The following is a 21202-nucleotide window of genomic DNA, read 5'->3' as shown; positions in this document are numbered from 1 at the left end:
AAGGAATAACATTTCTCCCTTTAGCTCTCATAGAAAAGCAGTTTTATTTACAAAACCTTTTAATTCTATTTCCCATTTTAGTTTTTCTCAGTCATTCACATTTGCAGAACTGGGAAATCTTTTGTCTTGAAATTTTTCCTCTTGAAATTTGTAGTAACAAATGTAATGATGATTTAGATAGAACCTAAATATCAAGAATATTTCTTTCTCATTAAACCTTTGTTACTGTTATGGAAAAATCAGCAACAGTACTTAAAGTTTGGTAACATGCTGATATTTAGTATCTGTTATAACAGTCACGTATGTGAGATATGTTTGACAGCTGGTGAAAACACTGTGGGAGGCAGGTAGTACCTTTGCTAGATTGGAAGAGTGAGGACAAATACCTCTCTTCCTCTCCCTGACACCCTGCCTTTGACTTCTTGACACTAAAAAGGTTTATATGTATTTCATTTTACCTTGCTGTCCTTTGCATTCAGCTGTGATGGGGTGGGAGGAAAATATTGTGTAGCTGAAGTCTCACTTCAAACACGGATGTGCCCACATGGGTGGTCATGGTGAACCTGTGATTTCTGTGTGTTTTTCCTCCCTCAGAGTGGGATAAGTAAGATGTGAGGAGCGATGAGAGATGTGTAATGGCATGGAAAACAATTAGTGAAAAGTTTTGAGCACCTTGAGAATGCTTGACTTTTCCCCCGCTCTGTGTTTTTGTTGCTTCTTAATTGTTGTTTAAGTAGATGAATATTTCTCTTAATGAATTTGAAAATTCCTGGAAATCTTTCATGGTGGGATGGTAATGCACTTGAACTATGAAGAGGAGTATCTGGAACCCTGTTGGCATCTCACGTCCATTTCTCTGAAATGAACAAAGGTGTTGGCTGCTAACCTGCACTCTGTAAGGGCCCTGCAGCAAGGTTTGCCCCTGTAAGAAAGAACATAGTTTCAAACAGAAATGTTAAATAGGATAAAAAAAAAAAAATTATTAAGTATGGTTTGATTCAGGGTTACTAGAAGCTTTCTTCTCTGAAATGCTCAAATCCTTTGTAAATAGGACTAAAGTATTTCTAAAAGCATATATATATAATATATGAGGATATATTTTTAAGATGTATAAAAATTCCACCTCTCAGTTATCATTTGATAAGTACAGACTAGAAAATATCAGTTACTTTCACTAACTTCCTAGCCCAATAACCATGTAATCCTGAGTAATACTGAGGCTGTCCTCATTTTTCTTAAAAGAGTCTTGCTTTCCATATTCTATTTTCTCAAAGCTTCCTGAAAAATGAGAAGTTTTATTTGTATTTGTCCTTGTTCACCAAGAACCATCCACAGGAAAATTTCGTAGAGGAATAATGTTTGAGATCCGGAGGAAGGGAAGGTATGGACAGATTCCCTCAAAGGATCTCTGTAATTCTAATGATTCTTTCTTAGTATTTCACAATGTCTTTACTTATATTTTAAGATTCTGGAGGCAAAATTCTCCATGCGCAGCACGATGGCTCCCTTGCAGAGGAATGAGAAGCTGACAGAAGCTACACCACAGATTTCCTCGTATAGCTTATCCATAAGTGTTTTATAGTCCTAGAGCAATTCTCACTTTTGTTTTAATTACTCCATCCAAAATTAAACACCCCGTTTAATACTGGTGCTGTCCCTTGATGCCCATGGTGTTCATATCTGTATTTAGGTCCAGTTCTTTCCCTACTGATGATACACATTAGAATAAATCATTATGGCTAAATTACTTCTGTAAATATTTTTTTGTCATCTTCCTTGAAGAATAATGAAAGCAATGAGCAATGTTTTATATGGACTTTTATTTTACTTTATATTGAAAAATATTTATATTTTATTTTATTTTATATGGACTTTTATTTTATGGTTGAAATGGACTTTAATGTTGTGTGCTTAATATGTGCATGATGGGGCTTATTTTCCTCTTATCCCTGTGAGACAAGACATGACACTTAAAGCAGAAAATAACCTAAACACAGGACTGAACAGAAAGGTCCCTGTTATTGCAATGTCAACACAGAGACAGATATTTAAAAAGTAAAACAAATTGGATGGTCTTGGGTTTATTGCAAGTGAGCTAGATATCCAGTAAAGGCTGTGGAGTGTTTATGCTTACTACCACTTCTCTAGGACAGTCATCATCTGCTCTTGAACATTTTATGGAGAAGAGATGTGGTTTTGTTTCAGCATCTTGCAATGCCTCTCTTCCCCTCCTATAAATCTTTCCTATTACATGGACACTTCCTGAAGTACATGAGTATCAAGGAAATAGGATGCTCAAACCGTAAACAAAAAATGGGAAAAAAATTCAGTGTTTAGATGTGATGTTAGTAAACAGTGTGTATAATTAGCAAGTGTTATATTGGATGGCTAATACCACTTCTGTTAGCAGTTGTTCAGGAAAACAGATTTCAGAACAGATTCACATTGAAGAAAGCAGATTTCAGAGCACATTCTACATATGTGAAAATCTAGACACACATCTAAATAAGCTTCCATGTGCATATGGATTTACAGCAGCTCTCCTGCCTCTCCTGACTTCTTTTTCCTGCTACCTCTTTGGGAGAAGTAGGGGCTCTGGTGTGTGCTCAGCACAGGCCTGCAGCTGAGAGCTGTGGTGTGAACATAACATCAATGCACACCATTTCAGCTCTGGGCTACCTAAAGCCCCCCAGACCAGTCAGGATACGATAAGATTTTCTCAGATTCTGCTTTTTTTTTTTTTCCCAAGGAGAGTTAGCTATGTTTGGAAGCCACAGCGTTCTGCCAATAACAGATCCTACAAAAAGTGACTAGTGTCTGACCAAAGATAGGCTTGTTCAACTGCTTGTCTCCTACAGTGGCCTGTGCAGGGGCAAACATTTACTAATCCTTTTTTTTTTTTTTTCTTTTATGGCTTCTCAGCATCTGTTCCTTAGAAACTTGTAGTCCCCCTAATGTAAAGGCTGGATTTCTTGAGGAGAACTGGCTTTTGGCTACCCAACCTCCTCAGATAAAGGAGCCCAGGTCTTTGTGGCATCCATCACAGGCTGCCCAAGAATCCAGTTCTCTGTTTCACATGAAACTCTTCCATTAGTTGTGTGGGGTTGAATTTTGGGGGAGCGGGTGGGGATAGTAGTATTTGCACTCAGTTTGGAAGTGGCATGAATTAAAAATGTGCTAAGTTGTAAATAGAGGTGTTGACAATACGTTTGGCAATAACAGATGTACTTGACAGAAGGTGTGGGTAGCTGTTTAGTGCTCAGGAGGAGAGTGTTCAGCCCCCCAGCTCTTCAGGAGTTTTATGAAATACTGTCAAAACCAGTCCAGGTTTGAAAAGCACCTTCCTGACTTCATCCAGGAGGATGTACATACAGAAGAGTGTTTGCTGGATTGAGTACTCCATCACTGAGCCACCCCTGTTACAATGCACATCTGCTGAGAACGGGACAGTGATGTGTGACGCTGTTTGGTTTGCTGTTTGTCACAGGTTGCACCTAAAGCCATGTTCAACCAGTCTATTCTTGTAACTGATGAGTACAATGTCAGAGACATCATCTTGCTGCTTGTTGGCCACTTCTGCTAGCGCTTCTGAGAGCCTCCCAACCATATGTGCACTCCTGCACACATTGCTTAAATTTTCCATATGCCACCTGACAAGCTTTCCAAGGCACTTTATACCACCTTGAAATAACTCCCACTTCTCTTAACGAAATGTGTCATCTGGGAATGTTTTGCCCTTCAGAATATTTCACAAAGGCTTCAGACCTTCTCATGAGATGAGCAGTGCCTTTCCTGAAAGATTTGGATTTTCAGGTTTCTATAGTATACAGTGAGTAGTCTGCCACAATCACAAGCCAACAATATCTTCCAGTCTTTTTGGCCCCTTTGATCTTCTGGCACTTTTTCCATGCTATATTTCCAGCATTGTTGTCTCCATTGGTAACTACTGAAGCAAAAAATCTCCCAGAAGGGACTATGTGATATTTAACTTGGGCACTGTATTGTTTTCTTTTTTGTTTTTTTTTTTTTGTTGTTTTTTTTTTTTTTGTTTGTTTTTTTTTTTTTTTTTTTTTTTTTTGTTTTTTTTTTTTGTTTTGTTTTTTGTTGTTGTTTTGATTCTAGGAAGTCTATCTCAGCAGGTAACATTGACGTGGTCCTTTCAATCTGATTCTCAAGCCTCTGGATGGTTCACCACGGTTCACTTATGTGATATTGTAGCCAGAGAAATTGGTATTTAATCACCATTTCAACTTAATTTTGAAATCTGTGCACAGTACAGACCCTGTGCAATTTTCCCTAATGGATCCAGGGCTTCATCCAAACATCACCAGCACAAGTTTAGATCTCAGTTTTTAACCCAGGAACATCTCAGAACTGAGTAGCATGACAAAAACACCTACTTCAGAAACTTGCTGATCTTTCTAAATATGATGGTTCTTTTTCCTTTCTTCTTTCATTCTGTGATTGGTCTTATAGCTGAAGAAAACTGCAATGTACACTTTCATTTGGAGCTCTTTCCATAAGTTACCTTCTAAAAAATAACCTGACCCCAACCTTTCATTTTCTGAGACTAGCCATTTACACAGCTGTGCCACGTTGTGATATATTGAGAGATTGAGTGTACAGTGTTGTGGATTTGTATTGCAGGGGTGAAAAATCCAACATCGTGTTCTAAAGAATTCGTAATTAAGTGAGGTTTTTTGACTTTGCCTTACAGTAATTCCATGCCACATTACAATTAAAAAATCAATACGACTAAAAATGCAAGTCTTCCCTACAGAATATAAGCAAATGAAATCAGTGCCCCTTTTCATTAAGGTGATTGTCAAGATTAAGACAGATGCTGAAAGATCTTCTGCCTGGTGACAATTCCATAGAGGATATTACAGTGGTTTTAGAATACAGGTGAGAGATTTTTAAAGGTTAAAAATTAGATTAAAATTCCTGTTGCCTCCATATGGTGTAGGAGCAGATGTCAAGAACCGTAACTTTCTACTGCTGACAAAATCTTTTGTGGTTTATTGGTGGATTTTTTTCCTTGTATAAGCGAGTATGTTTATGGAAGTCCTTCAAAAAAATGCCAAAAAAGGCAGACCTGCTACCTGCAGAGATGCAGAGAGTACCTAGGTCTTTTTGAGTTTCTCTGCTTCACAGACCTTGCTAGTTGGAGTGCTGAAGCCAGGGTCCACACACCCTGCCTTGCTTCAGTAGTTTTCAGCCCAAATGATGTCTGAATGTAAGCAACAGCAAAGCTTTTCTGCTAGAATGAACAGTGCTCAGACGTTAAGGAAAGTACTTCTGCCATTTTTGTGGAGCTTTACTAAACGAGGCCAAATTATAGCTGTAGCAAGCAAAAATAAGCTTGATTTAAACTATTGAAATAATTGTTGGGTTTTTATCATTTCAGAAAGGTTTTAAAAATTCTACCCAGAAATAGTTAATTAAACAGGACTCCTATGATATTTAAACAGCAGTATTGTAACTGTTAGAAAAGAAGACTTTTAAGAGTTACATTGCTACATAATTAAAGTATTATGAAGTGCTCCAATTCACAAAACGCTTAGGTGCTTCATTACCTTTTTGCAGTCTGCTTGTCGATTAAAATAGGAGAACTCTGAGACTGCATGAAAGGGGACACATAAAATGCATTCTTGAATCAGGGTTAAACTAGCAGCACTACCTACTATTCCATGGAAATTTAGTTTCTGACAAGCCTTGCAAAGTCTGGAGGATTTAATATATATGCTGATAAACAATTTTCATTGAACAAATAGAGCAGCCTATGAATAAAAAAGAGCACATTTTTGGAAAAAGGCATGACAGCAAATCTGCTCTTGTAGTATTTGTAGAAGCACTGAAAAACTTAGCAATGATTGAAGACCATCTTTCTGCATTGTGGATTTACATATGTTCTGAATATTGATATATCAAGCATGGATTTACTGGCAGGGAAGCAGTATTAAACATGTTTAAACAGTCTGGGCCCCATTATAACTGATGTGTGTGATCTGCAGTTCTGTATCAGCTGACAAGGGTGCTTTATGCATGTCCTGAAATCTTCCACCCCTGTTGTATGAGTGCCTGTGAAGAAGTAATCTGCTGCTGAATTAGGTTATAGAAATATCCCCACCATAAGATGGCCAGTTCTTGCCTAGAAGAGTCTATGGTTAGGAAGACAAAATAAAGGCTGGGATCCTGGGGAGAAATGAAGCAACAGACAGAGTTTCTAATTAATGTGTCTTGTTTTATACTCATGTGTCTTTTTTTGATTCAAAGTGAGTTGATTTTTTTGGTTGGTTTTGTTTTTCTTTTTTTAATTTCATAAACAGTGCATATACCAATATTCATTCTGCAAAGTTGTAGATCCGATCTATCTGATTCATCAAAGCTGTTTGTACCATAAGGATTACAGCTTGTTATCCCTCATGGAATCATGGCTGAAATAGTCTCTTCTCAGCTGTTCTCTGTGTTTTGGTACACCTGTCCCTTAAACATTTTGTGGCAGCACCTTGTACAGCCATGTTTCCACAATTTTATATTAACACTTAGATTTCTCTGGAACATCATTAAGTAGTTAATGGAAAAACCCCAGCTTTTTTTAGTGCTGAGCTGGATTAGCAGAATATTGTCCTTCCCTGCAACAAGACTGATGCTGAAATTGAGATAAGGGATTTACATTCCAAAAGGCTCATTAACCATCAGACTGCTATGGATTAGATTACTAATGGCATCCTGATGGTTGCTTGCAACTTCCAGCAGATTTTTGGTAGCTAGCATTAAATCAATTTAAATTATAATGGGGAGTTGTTAATACATATGAGTTTTTCTGCAAGACTCTATAGCTATAGTGGCTGCCAGCTCTGTTTTTTAATTTTCAGTAATGGTTTCATGCTCATCCAAAATACTGTAACTCACAGGATCAAATTGGATGCTATGCTCTGGCATTTTATGCCAGAGTTTCAAACTTGAGATACCAAAACCTAAAAGCATTAAGTCCTTGCCTTATTCCCTACATATGACCCAACCAATCATGGCAAAAGTTACAAAGTTTGACAAAACCAAGTTCACACATTTCAGGGCATTGCATCAACTTTTCCAGCTTATGTGATATCTAAAAAGAAAGGGATTAAGAAAAATCAATGTTACCTCCATTTTAGTTTTTTGTTATCAAAAACTAAAAACAGTTTTCAAATTCCTAGATAATTCTCCTTGTATTTCAGAACTTTTCCCAAAAACACAAAAAAAATAGCATTAATTAAGAAAACAGTTATTTTTGCAGTGGGGATCTTTATGAGAAGTGCCAAAACTCATGATTCTTGCAGTTGGAAACACTGTAAAGGACAGAGAAGGTTACTGTAAGTTTTCCATGCATTCATCAATTCCCTGGCCTGTCTTCCATCACTCTCAGCAGCTTTGCTGCACAACTTGGTGTAACTCTCAGGACAAATTTCATGCAATACTCTTGCTTTTCTACCCCCGTGCTCCCCATGGCTCAGAGGAGCTACATTCTCTTGTGGGAAACCTCCAAGCTGGGTTGTGCCTGTCCTGCTATTCACCGCTTTATATCTGACCTTCAAAAGTGCTGAGTGTTTACAGTCCTTGCCGGAATCAGTTGGAGCACCAGGAACACAGCAGCCTTAAAAACCAGACTGTACAGATCTTGATGGGAAGGTGCTGAAATGAAGATGCCTGAAGTGAAAGGCCACTGCTAAATACATTTAGCCCTAAAAGATTTGCTTTGTGCGAATGCAGGAAGTGATGTTAGAGACAAAATAAAATCTACTAACTGGTGGAAATGTGAAGTCATCCTTACCATTGATAAAATAAAAGCAAAGGTAGAAGTCTGAAGTAGACAAAGAGGGATAAAGACCATAGGACTTGACCCAAATGAATAATTGATTAGTTGTACTATTTTCTTCCTGTTTTTCAATATGTCTAGATGAAGAAAGGCATTATCCTTGAACTACTTTCTTCTGAATAAACAGGAGGATTCTCCTATCAAAAAATTACAGCAGAAATTTATTAAAAGGGGTAGTTCTTGATTTAAAACAAGTTGGCCTAGCGGAGATGCAGAATGTTTGAAGACCCCTTCTGTCTCTACTGTATCTGAATAGTGACGTGTTTTGGCATGGTTGGCATCTACTGCACTTGTTCCTCTCTATTTGAAGCTGAAGAGATGAGTGTGTCTGTGGTAATTTTTCTTTCATACCGCCATCTTTTTATTCTGCAGGAATGCAATAAGATAGGATGAACAATACTTCATCCTGGTTATATAATGGAAGTTTTCACTTTTCCCTAGCCTTTTTTTTCCTCTAGCCATGGTAGGTATTCACCTGTTCTTCTCCCCATTGCATGGCACATCACTCTGCTAGCTCACTAATGTCACCGCTTCCACATGGCAGAAACCAAGTCCTGCTTTGGTTTCTCAATGTGCAAGAAGAATGGGCTCCATGTTTTAGGCTGAAGTGCTGTATTGGGATGAGTCATTTAGTGCAGGATGTTTATGCATCTTTCAGGGCCATCACCTGGAGCTCCAAACACATGGCAGATTGATAGGGAGTGGATTACAGGCGGGACTTCTTACACGTGTAGCTTGCAAGTTCCCTGTGTCCCATCAAATTGCCCAAGGGCTGTCTCAATGATACCTGTGTGCAGACTATACTCTTACAGCAGTAGGATCAACACAGGCTGCACCCTGACATGCTACTCCTGGTTTCCACTGCATGGTTCAGCCAAAATCCCTCTTGCACTCAGTTGCTAAAAGGAGAGTTTTCTTTTGACTTTTGCAATCATTATATGGTCCTGAAGGATTTTCCACGCCATATCAGAGTGTATCTAATACCAGAGTTTTTTGGGTGGCAGCCTGGTGGTGGTTTTCAGAAAAGTACACCCCAGAGATGGTACACACCTGAACCCACCCTTTCCTTGTTTAGATCTAGCCCTAATAAGCCCAGCCTGTGGGCTGCACAAGGCTCTGAGCTGAAACTACTACCAAGAGCATCCTCCAGTCCAACCTTTACAGTTTTTGGGGTTGGACTGTTGATATAGAAGAATAATAAGTGCATTGCTTTAAGTCTCATAGTCTGGAACAGAATGCAAGAGTGTGTTTTCTCCCCAAACATCTACAACAATGTAGAAACAATTTTCTACAGTGTTCCAGGTCTAAAGACAAACTTTGTCAAGCATTATTTACATTTCTCATTTCCGTTTCAGTTTGTTAATAGAAAATGCCATGATGCTCAGAGAAGGTATTGAAAAGTATTCTTGCCAAAGGGAATTTCAGAGGAGATACGTGGGGAGCGGGTATTTTTTTTTTTTTTTTTAATTAGGGAAGCATTGGGTAAATTGCCCAAATACACCAAATGAAAAAAGCATACCTGGAATAATATTAGCTATACTGAAAGGCCAGTTTATAAAATGCCATCTATTTTATGCAAAGAAAATTAACACATTTAACACTACAGATATGTAATAGCAGTGCTGCTGATTTCCATTGCTTCTCATTTCCTTTGTTTAGCAAGACATGAAAATGCATATTTGAGTTTTGTTGACTTCAACATTACTGGTATCAGGAAAAGACCTCAAATACACACAGAGAGAACTGAAATCCAATCAAAGCCTTCTGTGGATTATTACAGTTTTACAGCCCCTAAAAGTGGAAGAGCCCCACTGCCAAATGTGGTAATTCTGTGAGTCAGGCTTAGCATTCTCTTGGGACAAGAATATACATGATCATATTTAGCTGCATTAATTTTTGCTTTTTTTTTTTTTTTTTTTTTTTTTTTTTTTTTTTTTTTTTAAGGAGGATAAAATTCAGGAGATTTTAGCCCAAATGGCTCTTAGTGATGCCTTTCATCTCTGACACAACTCAGATTTTCAGCAGTGTCAGCAAGATCAAATTCTAGGGCCCCATGCATAAAGACCAAATGGCTTATGAATTACTCAGTAACAAATTAGGCACATTCCACTGCAGTGGTCTCCCAGAGCAGGAGGCAGGGGCAGGAAGCTCTGAGGGCTGTGGATAGGCTTGCACAGGACTGACTCCTTCTGAGCCACCAGGCAGTAAGCCCAGGTGGGCTGTGCATGCAAACTGTGGGAGCTGGGATCCTCTTTCATGGTGTGAGCATGATGAACTGCTGGGGTATGCTGAGTGTTTTGTCTCTAGTCTCACAGTCAGAGGAGCCTGGGCAGTGTTTTCATTTTGAAGCTATTTTTTTTCATGTCTTTGTGTCTGTCCCTAAACATCCTTATACAAGCCTCAGAAGGGAAGCCATGAGCTATACATGGACAAATCTCCATCAAAACCTGCCTTGCAGGCAGCAAGAGGCTACTTCTTCATAGCTAGCCATAGCTCAATTTTAAAGTCTACTAGGAAGACCAAATCCTGCTGGCACTGCTTATTTACTGTGCCCAGTAGTATGTGCAGTTTCACAGGGCTTCCTGGGAGTTCCATGGGGTTTGTCTGAAGGTTGCTTAGATCTGGCTGTTCTGTGATGTCTTTGTCCTAGGTTTCTTGTATATCTGTATTGACCACCCTCCTAGTGTGGAGTGTCTGCCACAGGCTGTTGGCTGGTTCATCCTAAGTTAAAACCCCTGAATGCCTGGGCTGAAAGATCTCGTGGTGGGATACACAACAAACAAAATCATGGTGAAGCATGTATCATTTACACCCATAAAACTTGTTACAGTTCAGTTCAACTATCATGTAGAGCATGATAGTAGGAAACAGGAGTAGATACATGGATTACTTGCACTCAATGGAAGTACTGAAAGACTAGCACTTGTCTTTTACGATCAAATCTTGTGCTCACTAGTTGGAAAAAAGTCCACATTTAGCATCCCTGCTGTTTCCAAGAGGTGTACCAGGCTGGATTTGGTATGCTCTGAGCATTTGTACCTCTGCACAGCTATGCATATACCAGCCAATTTTATAAATCACAGTGAATGTCAGAGGGACATATTGTGTATGTGAGCTGCACATATCTGATGTATGTGGATATATTGTTTACAAATAACTCCTGGATAGTCATAACATTTTCCAGGAGCACTTGAAGCCATTACAGGAAGCAGCTTTAGCTGCTTATTCCCTGTGGTGGTTGTGTAGGCAAGTCAGATGTAGTAAAGAAGATTCCTGTATGTAGTGTATCCCAGGCATCAGTCATTCTCAGGGAAGGGAAAATTGTGTTCATCTCAGATTGAGTTTATACATCTTTGTATAGCATGCATGTGTATGAGACTTGATTACAATACTCTTGTTTTTCAGAAACCATTTTGAATTAGATACTACCAGATACTTACAGCAACCTTAAGTCACTGACATCTTTGCAGTACCAACCAAACATGTCCCAAGTCAGAAGTCTGATAGGATGTTGTCTGTAAGACTGTAATGCAATTCAGCTAAACATGCTCTCTACTTCTAATTAATTCTGTACTATTCAGTACCAGAATGTGTGTTTGTCAGTATAATTGGGAGAAGAATAATGCCTACTCTGTTTTCCTGGATTTTGCAGTAGTTCACAGAAAGGCTTCCCCTGATGTTCCTGCATAGTAGATCAAGCAGTTGGGATGCCTTGGCTTCAGCAAATGGTAACCCAGTTGAGAAACTTCAAAAGATCCATGTGTAAAAGAAAGAGTGAGAGTACTTTATGATGGACTTTAGTCACAACGAATCTGTTATTTTTCTAGGCTGTCATTCGATGACATGGTCCAAATTCCCAAGTTGTTTGCGACGACTCAAGCTGGTTTAAATGGACCTTGTAAATTGTTACTTCTGTTATAGGAATTCAGGAAAAACTGGTAAAGCACCTTGTGTAATACTACATTGACTTTCTGCTGCTAATGACTCCATGATGTAATTGATTTAGCAATTGAAATGCAACATTAAAAACAAATTATTAAATCTTTAATTATGAGTGCTTCATTAGAAAATTAATTTTCTAATGCCTATATCAATTGACATAATTCATTAACCCATCTGAAAATCTATATTAGTTATGCTTAGCTAACCTGGCTGTATGAGGCAGGAAATCTTTCTCAAGATAAATAAATTAACAAAATAAATTTTATAGTCAGTTAATTAAAGAGCAAATTACTGAAGCAGCATAGACTTCTTACGTAGTATAATGTAGCCCTACTGTTACTCAGGAAGCAAAGATCATCCCATCACCTGATGTTTCTCTGTTCTCAATTTTGTGTAAATTCCTGAGAAATTCTATAATGTTGGATTTCTCTCCTGATCAATCCTGTGCCACCATGAACACTTCTAAAGGTCTCTGTGCAGGCTTAAGAGCTGTTCAGCAACAGCAAATGTCTGCCCTGCTGTTCCAATGGGCTGGCACTACACCATATTTATCAATCTGCTGAATCTTTTGTCCTCCAGGATATCAGGAAAAGAAGAAACATGACTGTAAATGCTGTAGAAGCCTCGTGCTCTGGATGTGAGATTATCTGGCTGTGCTAAAAACTAGTTCTGGAAGTTAGTTTTGGTTTAATGAAAGGTGGAATTAGCGAATAAATGCTTTGCATCCTGGTTAGAGTAAGTTTGAATTAATTTCTTTGTAGTCTCATGATATAACAGAATCCAATTGTGTGAGTACAGTATTCTGTTAATGAACTGCGAATTCCCAAGCAATGGCATTTTAAAAACTCAACCATCAGGTGCTTAGCAAATTTTAAATCATACTCCATTTTTTGCACTTTTTGTTGCTGTGGTGCAGGCAAGGTCATCTGTTGTATTGTGAATGAAAATAATATTCAAAACAATTTCATAAAGAACTTAAAATTTAGCTTATCAGGAGACATTAAAATATCTGTAAGAGGAAAAGCAGCCAAGTATTTGACACATAAAAAACTCTCACTTCTTGAACAGAAATTATCAACAAAACTGTGTTTCTCCATAGAAACAGATTAAAAAAGAGCAATCAAATAACAACAAAATTGAAACTGCTTCAGTGAAAACCTGTATTCCCAAGGCTTACTTTCTAACCTGGGAGGGAAATTGTGAGAATATATGGCTGAAGAACTTCCAGATGGCTGCATAGTGCTCTGACTTCAGACTGCTGCCAGGCACCAAACTGCTTGCTAGCAATTCGTGTCAAGTTAGTAGTGGAGCTAAATGGTAAAATATGTGGGTATTTTTGTTACCACTTGAAGGACCAGTTTTGTCCTCTACAGAAAGCCTGTGTCCTCAATTACATGTAAATTAAGATTTGATTGAAGCTCTTAACATCAAATGAAGATTGTGGAATAGTAAATGGCCATCATCATAGTCTTTGAACATCTGGGCTGTACCTGGGATATCAAGTAAAGAAAGGTCTGGCATTGAGGCTTCAGGGCTCAGCTTGGAGGTAGAATTCAAGAGTTTTCAGTGAAAAAAATTAATTCTCTTCTTTCTTATGCCAGTGTAATTACATCTGAGTGAATTACAGCACCTTATCCCATGAGTTGATACAGGTCATTACGCACTTGTGCTGTTTGTGAGCACTTGTTGAATATGCAGGGAGCACAGCACGTGGGTATCTCCAGCCATTGTGTGATTTCTGTTAGGTCCTTCTGTGTTGCTTATGGCCAGGTCAGGGTGTGTTGAGTACCTCAGTAGATGCACTCTTCATCCTGAAAATTCTGTAGTTGTCAATTTTATGTGATTGTTAAGGCTCAGAAATCTTACCAAAATAAAATAAAGGGCTTTGGCATAATCATTGCTTGTGTCTATTAAATGACCTTGCAGGAGGTAATCTGGTGCAGGCAAGGGTGCAGCACTCATATTGCTACCTGCTGCAAAACATGACTTGGTACATGGCCATGGTCACTCTGGAAGGTGTGACCTCCAGAATATCAGCTCCTGCAGCTGCTGGCCTTGTGCAGAGGGAGTCAGGGAGTTTGCTGGGGTTCCTCACTAGGAGACTGTATGTGCAGATGCTCAAGCTTTTTTATAAAAGACAATAAGAGAAACTAGTCATTTGGAAATGTAAGCCTAAACTTTTCAGTACCCAAGAGGGTATTGTATTAGGTCACCTCTGAGTGATAGCTCATAGCTAATTCTGAAGAAACCTTCATGGCTTAAGCAGGGATATGAAAAAAGGGCTCTCTGCTGAGGCATGAGCATTTCTCTCTACAGTGATAGTGAGGGCCAAAAGACTGAGACCCCTTAACCCCTCAGGGGAGCCTACCCTGGAGGCTAAAGCCGTGAGATTAAATCATTGTACTGCTTTGCAGGAGTTTCCACTGTCAAGAAGTTTCCCAAATGTATTATGCATACTTGATTTCACATTCTCTCTTCAAACTTGTCCTTCTTATCTCTAGCAGGACTCAAATTGTTGCACAAAAAAGTTCAGAATTACAAGTGCTCCCATGTTAAATGTAAGATAATGTAAAATACCTTATGGAAAAGACAGTGCTATCTCTCTACCTTATCATGGGCCTCTCACTTTTCAGTCCAGTTAATCATTGTTCATTGGAAAGACCTTAATTTATGCTACATTAATGATGTGCTCTAAAGAGACACTGTGCTTTTCAGGTTCACTGAGATGTTCTGCAAATGGCTTTTCAAAACTGGCTTGGATATTCACAGTGCAGCAGCTGGTGGATTGTTCTTTATAGCCCAAGGTCAATAGATGAGAAAAAGCTTCATGTTTTACAGTTTTTCCCCATGGAAAATCTGCAGTTGGGCTCAGAGAAGTGGCAGCATTTATGTTTTCCTTCAGTTGAAATGTCAGGACTGGAGTTCTTTGTTATTTGACGCTTTATGTCAAATCTAAATTCACAGGAGGCAAATTAAAGTTGGCTCACATGTTTTCCCCAGCATCCCTGAGCCTGGATTGGCCAGACCACAAGTTCACCACCCCCTCTGCCCATCGATGCTTCCCTCTGTAGATCTGGCAGACGGAGCAGAGTCGGAGCAGTGCCGGCCGCTGAGCCGAGACAGAGAGAGCCCAGAGGCCAGGCTGGGTCAGGGGTCTGTCCCTGATATGTGTGTGTGTGTGTCACTGGTAGTCCAGCCCAGCTGGTGTCCTGGTGTCCCTTCCTACCCTCACACACCCTGTGGTGACACTGGTGTTGTTGGGGCTCGGCCAACATTCCCGTGCCTCCAGTGCTATGGCACTGCAGTCGTCTGTCAAGAAAATGAATGTGGCATTTTAAGGCGTTCTTAGCCAGGAAAGTTACAGTGATGTGGTGGGACATGGTTGCAATGTGTTTCTCTGGGAGAAGCAGAATTTTATAATGTATAGAGAACAGAATGCAGAGGGAGCCGTGTGAAATAACCAGTGTCCTGGTGGCTCAGATGGTCCCCAATGGTGTGAGGGATGAAAGTTACTGTTTCTGGTCTAAATCACAGCAGACAGAGTCTGCTGTCCAGGAGGAGCAGCTGGCTTATTTTCAAACCTTTCTAGGCAAAATTTTTGTAAAACCTCTGTTTAACCTGACTCATGTTCATGTTTGCACACTCTTTCACTGCAATATGCCTGATCATCTCTTTACTTAAGGGGCACAACAGCTATGACTCCCTGTGATGCAGCTGGAATCCCAGTAGCCATGTTACCAGGAAAACAGTTAAAAATCCAAGGGAATTACATTAAAGTCCAACAAGATAAAAATTTCAATCTGTTTGCTTTCATAGCAGTCCATACACTGACTAAAAATTGTCACTCAGGACCAAAATATTTGGGTTTCATGACATTAAGCTGAGAAGACTTGGTGGTCTCTAACCCCCAGAACTATGTGAATGAAATGAAAGGGTTCTTTTTCAGAGGAGAGTAAGCTAAAATCAGGTAGCTAATTCAGTCAGGAATAGTGTAACTGTGCATGAATGCACTAGCAGAGCTCTTGCTTTTTTTCTCTTGTATTTGAGCTTTCCAAAAGGATATGAGTTGGAGGGATATCCATGCACCTTCCAGTATTTTTATGCAGCCTAGAAAGCTTAGGCTTACCAAGGAAATCACTGACGACAGCTGCACATGGTCTGAAAACTAAAGGGGTCTGTTGTAGCTTCCTCAGAGATCTCTTTTGTTCCAGAAAACCAGTGATTCCCCTGGCACAACTGCTCTCAACCAATTTTAGGTTCTGCTTTTATCATACTGGGGACAGAGCAGCACTCTTTCTAATCCTGTGAAACTCCTCATGCTCTTCCTTAACAATGTCACCACAATTTGCCTGGCACTAGAATTAACCTGTACTGCACCCATGGTTTTTTTCGTGTTTTCAAGCTGTGAGAGCTTGGAGTTGCTCAGAGGAGACTGAAACCTGCACAGGCTTCAAGTCTGACAAGAGTTCAGTACAGGCCCTCAAGTGCTGGCACTGAGTGACTGTGCAGTCACTGTTGGAGCTACTGTGAATGCTGTTTCTGGGTGAATGAGACAAACCACGTGCAAGTACATATCAACAATCTCATTTCTCTCTTCCTTTAAAAGCTATGAGCATGTAAGGAAACTCCATCCATGAACTTTTCACAGAATTTTTACATGGTGTATATAATAAATTATCTGCTTCCCGCTTCAGAGCAGTGAGAAGTAACTGAGCAAGTAAAAGTAATCAAGCACAGGCTGGTCAGTGGCTGTTAGCAGAGAAATGGGCTTTCTTAATGAAGAACTTTTCAATTAAGAAATTACAATCCTGGTTTTCCTGTAATTTCAGTTGTCTGGGCTGTTTCTAAATATTAGTTTTCCAGTGCTGGAAAGCAGGTCTTCATGGCTGTGACTTAGAGTTTTATAAGTTATCTAATACTTATATAGATACACAAATAAAAGAAATTCATTGCAAATAATTTAAAGACCATTCACATTAAATGCTTCTCTTCAAGCCAGCCTGTGGCAAAAGGTTTCTGCTGACATTGAGAAGATTTTGCTCAGCCCTGAGCTCTATAGCCTGAAAAGAATTAAGGATCTACTAATTTATTTCCACTGTTTTCAATCATCTATTAAACTGAAAACAAGGACTATAAATTATTTTGACCTTTGTAATAACTTATCATTTGTGGGATAGAAATGTGGTGCTGTGAAAGCACTGTGAATAACAAAAAATATATTAGTAACTTAGTCGGAAACCAGCAAGCAAAGTGTAAATTGCTTTCTGCTTGGTATCAAAATTTCATCTAAGGTACTGTATCATGGAAATTTTCCATCTTGCTAAGATTCAGATGACCTAAAAATATGCTACCCCTTCACCTCTGTACTTTTTGTCATCTCAGCTGACAAATGTGGTTTTACTAGATTTAATCAGCATTTTATAATGACTTCTACAGAAAATAGAGCCTGTTGGTTTTCCCTTGTTGGCCTCTAAAATGTATAAGGAACAATGGGTCAATTTGTTAGACTAAGAAATAGCTAAAAATGTAACAACCACAAAAAGCACATTCTGGTGGCACACACATTTTGTATTTAAAGGAATTTTAAATTTTATGGCTCTTCAACTAGTTTTTTACAACAAACACTGAAGGAACTGCAGCACCTGTATAAATTTTCAGACCATCATTTTGTAGACCAAAGATCTTCCTTAGTTCATGAGGCAGCTATACCATTTCATGAGCCTGATTAAAATTTCCCCCCCAAAATTGTCCTTTTGGTGAGAACACAGTGAGTTCTTCATGACCCTTGGCTGCTCTTCACCTTAAAGATGCCAAGAAACAACCGGTGAAGATGTGTTTCTTTTGTGCTACTTGCATGTCTGCTAGAAATACCGTGGAGAGCAGATAGGTACCAATTACCTGTGTGGGATATGGAGTTCTCCACATCACTGATCTGTACTAAATACTCAAGCACGGCCTCGAGGTGCAGAGCTTTGGGTCCTGTAGACAATTCCCCATTTTCCTGATTCCCAAGGACGTAATGAGAAAGTTGTTTTTATGATCACTTGAAAGCTCTAGATACCAGGTGACACTAAGCTTCTATGTAATCTTTGTAGGATTTATCTTCATCCTTGTATATGCAATAGCTTAAACTTCATCTAATTTTGATAGAAGAAGATAAAAAAATCCCCCTTGGGCTAGATCTTTTCTCTTGGCTTCACTTCTCAACTAATGGTGGAAGATGGAATGGAGATCCTTAGTTGATACTTCAACCATTGAATTACTTCTTTGTCAGTGATTTTTCTTTCTAGCATAAAGAACTGCTTCCTCAGTGAAGATACCATATTTATCACAGTTCTACAAAACTCACTGCTTTTCAGCAAATCACAGACAAAAGTTATGAACACCATAAGAAGCCTGATTTTAGTATTTGTTCATCTGTCCTTTGTGCCTTCTTTAATTTGATGCTATCTGGCTGCAAAGATAGTTTTACAGTTCTTTAGCAGTGATGGTGGGCAAGCAGGGAAATAGGCAAACATTTCTGACAACTGTCCATGCATGTCCACAGTACAGAGAGAAAACAGCTTTCAAATTCAGCTTCCAACTCCCTGTGAGTTTGACAAGAGGATTCAGAAGGCCAGTTTTCTTTCCTATATTTTAATACCTGCTGTTGATGGCACTTTGCACTGTGGATGCCAACTTTGGTGTTTGTATGTCATTCATAGTTCCCCAAGGGGAAGCTCACAGGGTGGCTGCATCCAGATGGGCCTGCCAAGTAATCCTGGCTACTCAGCAGGGTGCCACCTTCTGTGAAGTGACAAGGACCTAAAGAGATGAAGAGGGAAAGCAGTGTGAGTCCATCCCAGGAGGTGAAGATGCAAGTCCTTTCCTCTGTTTAAATTGTCCTTGAAGGGAAAGTGCAGATGAAGCTGCACCATGAAGCAGATGTTCGGATTGTGGTGTCAGATGAACGCTGCTCTTTTTAAGGTCAGTTTTACCTCTTGACACAGCCCAAAGGTGTATGTAGCTGTCAATTGTTTCTTTTGAAAATTTGCTCTGCTTCAGTGAGTTGGAGAAATTCTGTGTTCTAGCAAAGTCCCAAAATAACAGATGGCTCATATGTCAGGCATCAGCAAATCCTGAAGTTGTGGGCATGACCCCTGTCCATGTCCTGTTGAAAAATCTGCCTCTCCTCAGGATTAGGGTTTTCTGTAACAAGACCAAAAGTGTAAGTTCCACTCACTTACAACATACTGTTGTTGGACTTTAAAGCTGACTTCCCCAAAAGTAATGGAGATTTAGTGTTCTTCATTACATTTTGGAAAACATTTATGATGAGAAATTGTAACTCTCATGAGTGTTCAGTTAATGAGGCTGGGCAAACCTAAACTGTGGAAGTAAGTATTTGAGTCTTCATCATCCATATAAGTGAAAGTGCTGTAAGTGATTTTGAGTGACAGCAGGATTAAGGGCACATGGCTTGAGGATGACATCTTTTCAGACTGCTATGAACCTGTATTTTGGGTCAGCATGGAGGATGATATTTTTATATGGTGATATTTTGATTGAAATTAAACAGGTCCTGCAGGTATTAGGGTAACTTGTGGTCAAAACCAGGTCAGGGGTTTTTGTCTTGTTTTGTTTTGTTTTGTTTTTGCAAGTGTCTGCAGCCCCATAGATCATGAACTTTTTGATGGTTATCAGCATGAAACTGCACTTGGCAATAGTATTTTCACCAGTTTTCATTAAGGTTTCACGCTTATCCAGCATTTCTAAATAGAGTGTTAAGGCTTTATCATTGAATATGAGAGCAAGAATACTGAAGAAAGAACAGCCTTTAAAAGGTGGCAGGAATCAAGTGGGCATTATACCTTGTGTTTATGCAGCATCTCCTAACCAGGATGTTCCGTGAGAGCTGAGGAATTTTTTGAGCTGTTCTGTTTGCCACTGCTTCTTCATCACAAGTCACTCCAGCTGGTCCTCAGTGCTCAGCTCTGCTGCACAGTAATCAAAGCCAGGGAATGGAGCCGGGCTTCCCATGCTGAGGGTGCTTCCCAGCTGTCTAGCCAAGGGTAGGGTAACTGTGAAATATGCTGACAAAGCAGACTGGGGGCAAGGTGGACTAATAGGAGTTAATGCTATAGCTGATGGCTGAGGGAGGCACAAAGAATTTTTTATTGCTTGTGGAGCTGTTGGCATTGCTTCTTTCGATACAGATTTTTCTCATGTAATCCCATGCTCTGACATGCTGGCTTGATGTATCTTCTCAATAATGTGGGAAGGCTGGGGAAATTCAGTGAAATGGCTATATTTCAGTACGGTGTCTGTCAAGGGAAGGATGTCAGTCAATCACAGGCTGGAAAAAGCAAACAATGTCTTATCTCTGTGTGAGACTGAAATTCTTAATGTCCCTGTGTGAAGACCTGTGCCTCCATTTTCAGGCACTTTACTCCCTTGAGCAGCCACATATTTAACCTGTGTTGAGTGCAAGTGTAAATCTTGATGTATTTCACAGTGGAGAACTCTTTCCAGCAGAAAGGAAGAGATGAGGTGAAACAGTAACAGAAACTTCAGTTACTGCCTGAGATCTCCTGGACCAATGAAGCGATTAAAATGATGCTATTGAATTAGCAGTTTTTACACAAGGAATGAGTTTAGGAGATTGCTGTGGCTATGAAAAATATTTAAAACCATTCATTTAAATATTTTTATTATTGGGTCTGCTGAAGCACTAGTTCATGAGATGACCACTGTTCTGAATTGAATCAGATCACTTTTCACTTAGAAGAGGCCTCAGGAATGTCTCAGTGAACTGATCATTATCATTATCATCATTATCTGACGTAAGAAATAGTTCTCCTTGTAGCAGTAATAGTCATACTGATTGCTAGTGGAGATAACAAAAAAATTTTGAGATAGACCAGCAGCTGAATGAAGGCGGCTGGAATCCTTTCTCACCTTATATTATTCTTATTATTCTCTGCACGACTGATGTCAAACCCATAATTTTCAGGTAATCTGTGCAAATTTATTAAGAATAAATACGTAAGTAAGGTTGCTTTCTTTCCTCTGTGTGATGGTCTCATCCTGGCACAGTCAGAGCACATTGACACAGCTGTGTGAGGAGGCAGCAATGGTAACACTGGTTTGCATCTATTCCAAGAGTGGTAGCATCTGTTTGATGATTAGCTAAAGGATTTCGCCTGTCAATCTGACACCTTTGATGAGCACTAAAATAAATCTGTTCTACCAGGAACTGTTCATTTCTTAACCTGCTTTTGATTTGCTTGACTCTTTGTGTCCTTGCCGATAACTACTAGAAAGGCTAATGCATTATAAACTCTGAAAAGCGAAGCAAGCGGCTGTCATTTTTTGCACAACAGATGTTCCTGATCAGGAATCAGACAAAGGATCTCATCACTC

General features: G+C 39.4%; 1 protein-coding gene across 1 annotated transcript in view; it reads left to right on the top strand.

Annotated features, from left to right (window-relative positions):
• The window catches only part of CPNE4 (copine 4), a 225316-nt gene that overhangs the window by 91271 nt on the left and 112843 nt on the right, over positions 1 to 21202 (top strand). The window lies entirely within an intron of this gene.

The sequence above is a fragment of the Pyrgilauda ruficollis genome, unplaced genomic scaffold (genome assembly GCF_017590135.1).
Source record: "Pyrgilauda ruficollis isolate IOZ18807 unplaced genomic scaffold, ASM1759013v1 scaffold2, whole genome shotgun sequence".
Classification (NCBI taxonomy): Eukaryota; Metazoa; Chordata; class Aves; order Passeriformes; family Passeridae; genus Pyrgilauda; species Pyrgilauda ruficollis.
This window is presented reverse-complemented; position numbering and strand designations above follow the sequence as displayed.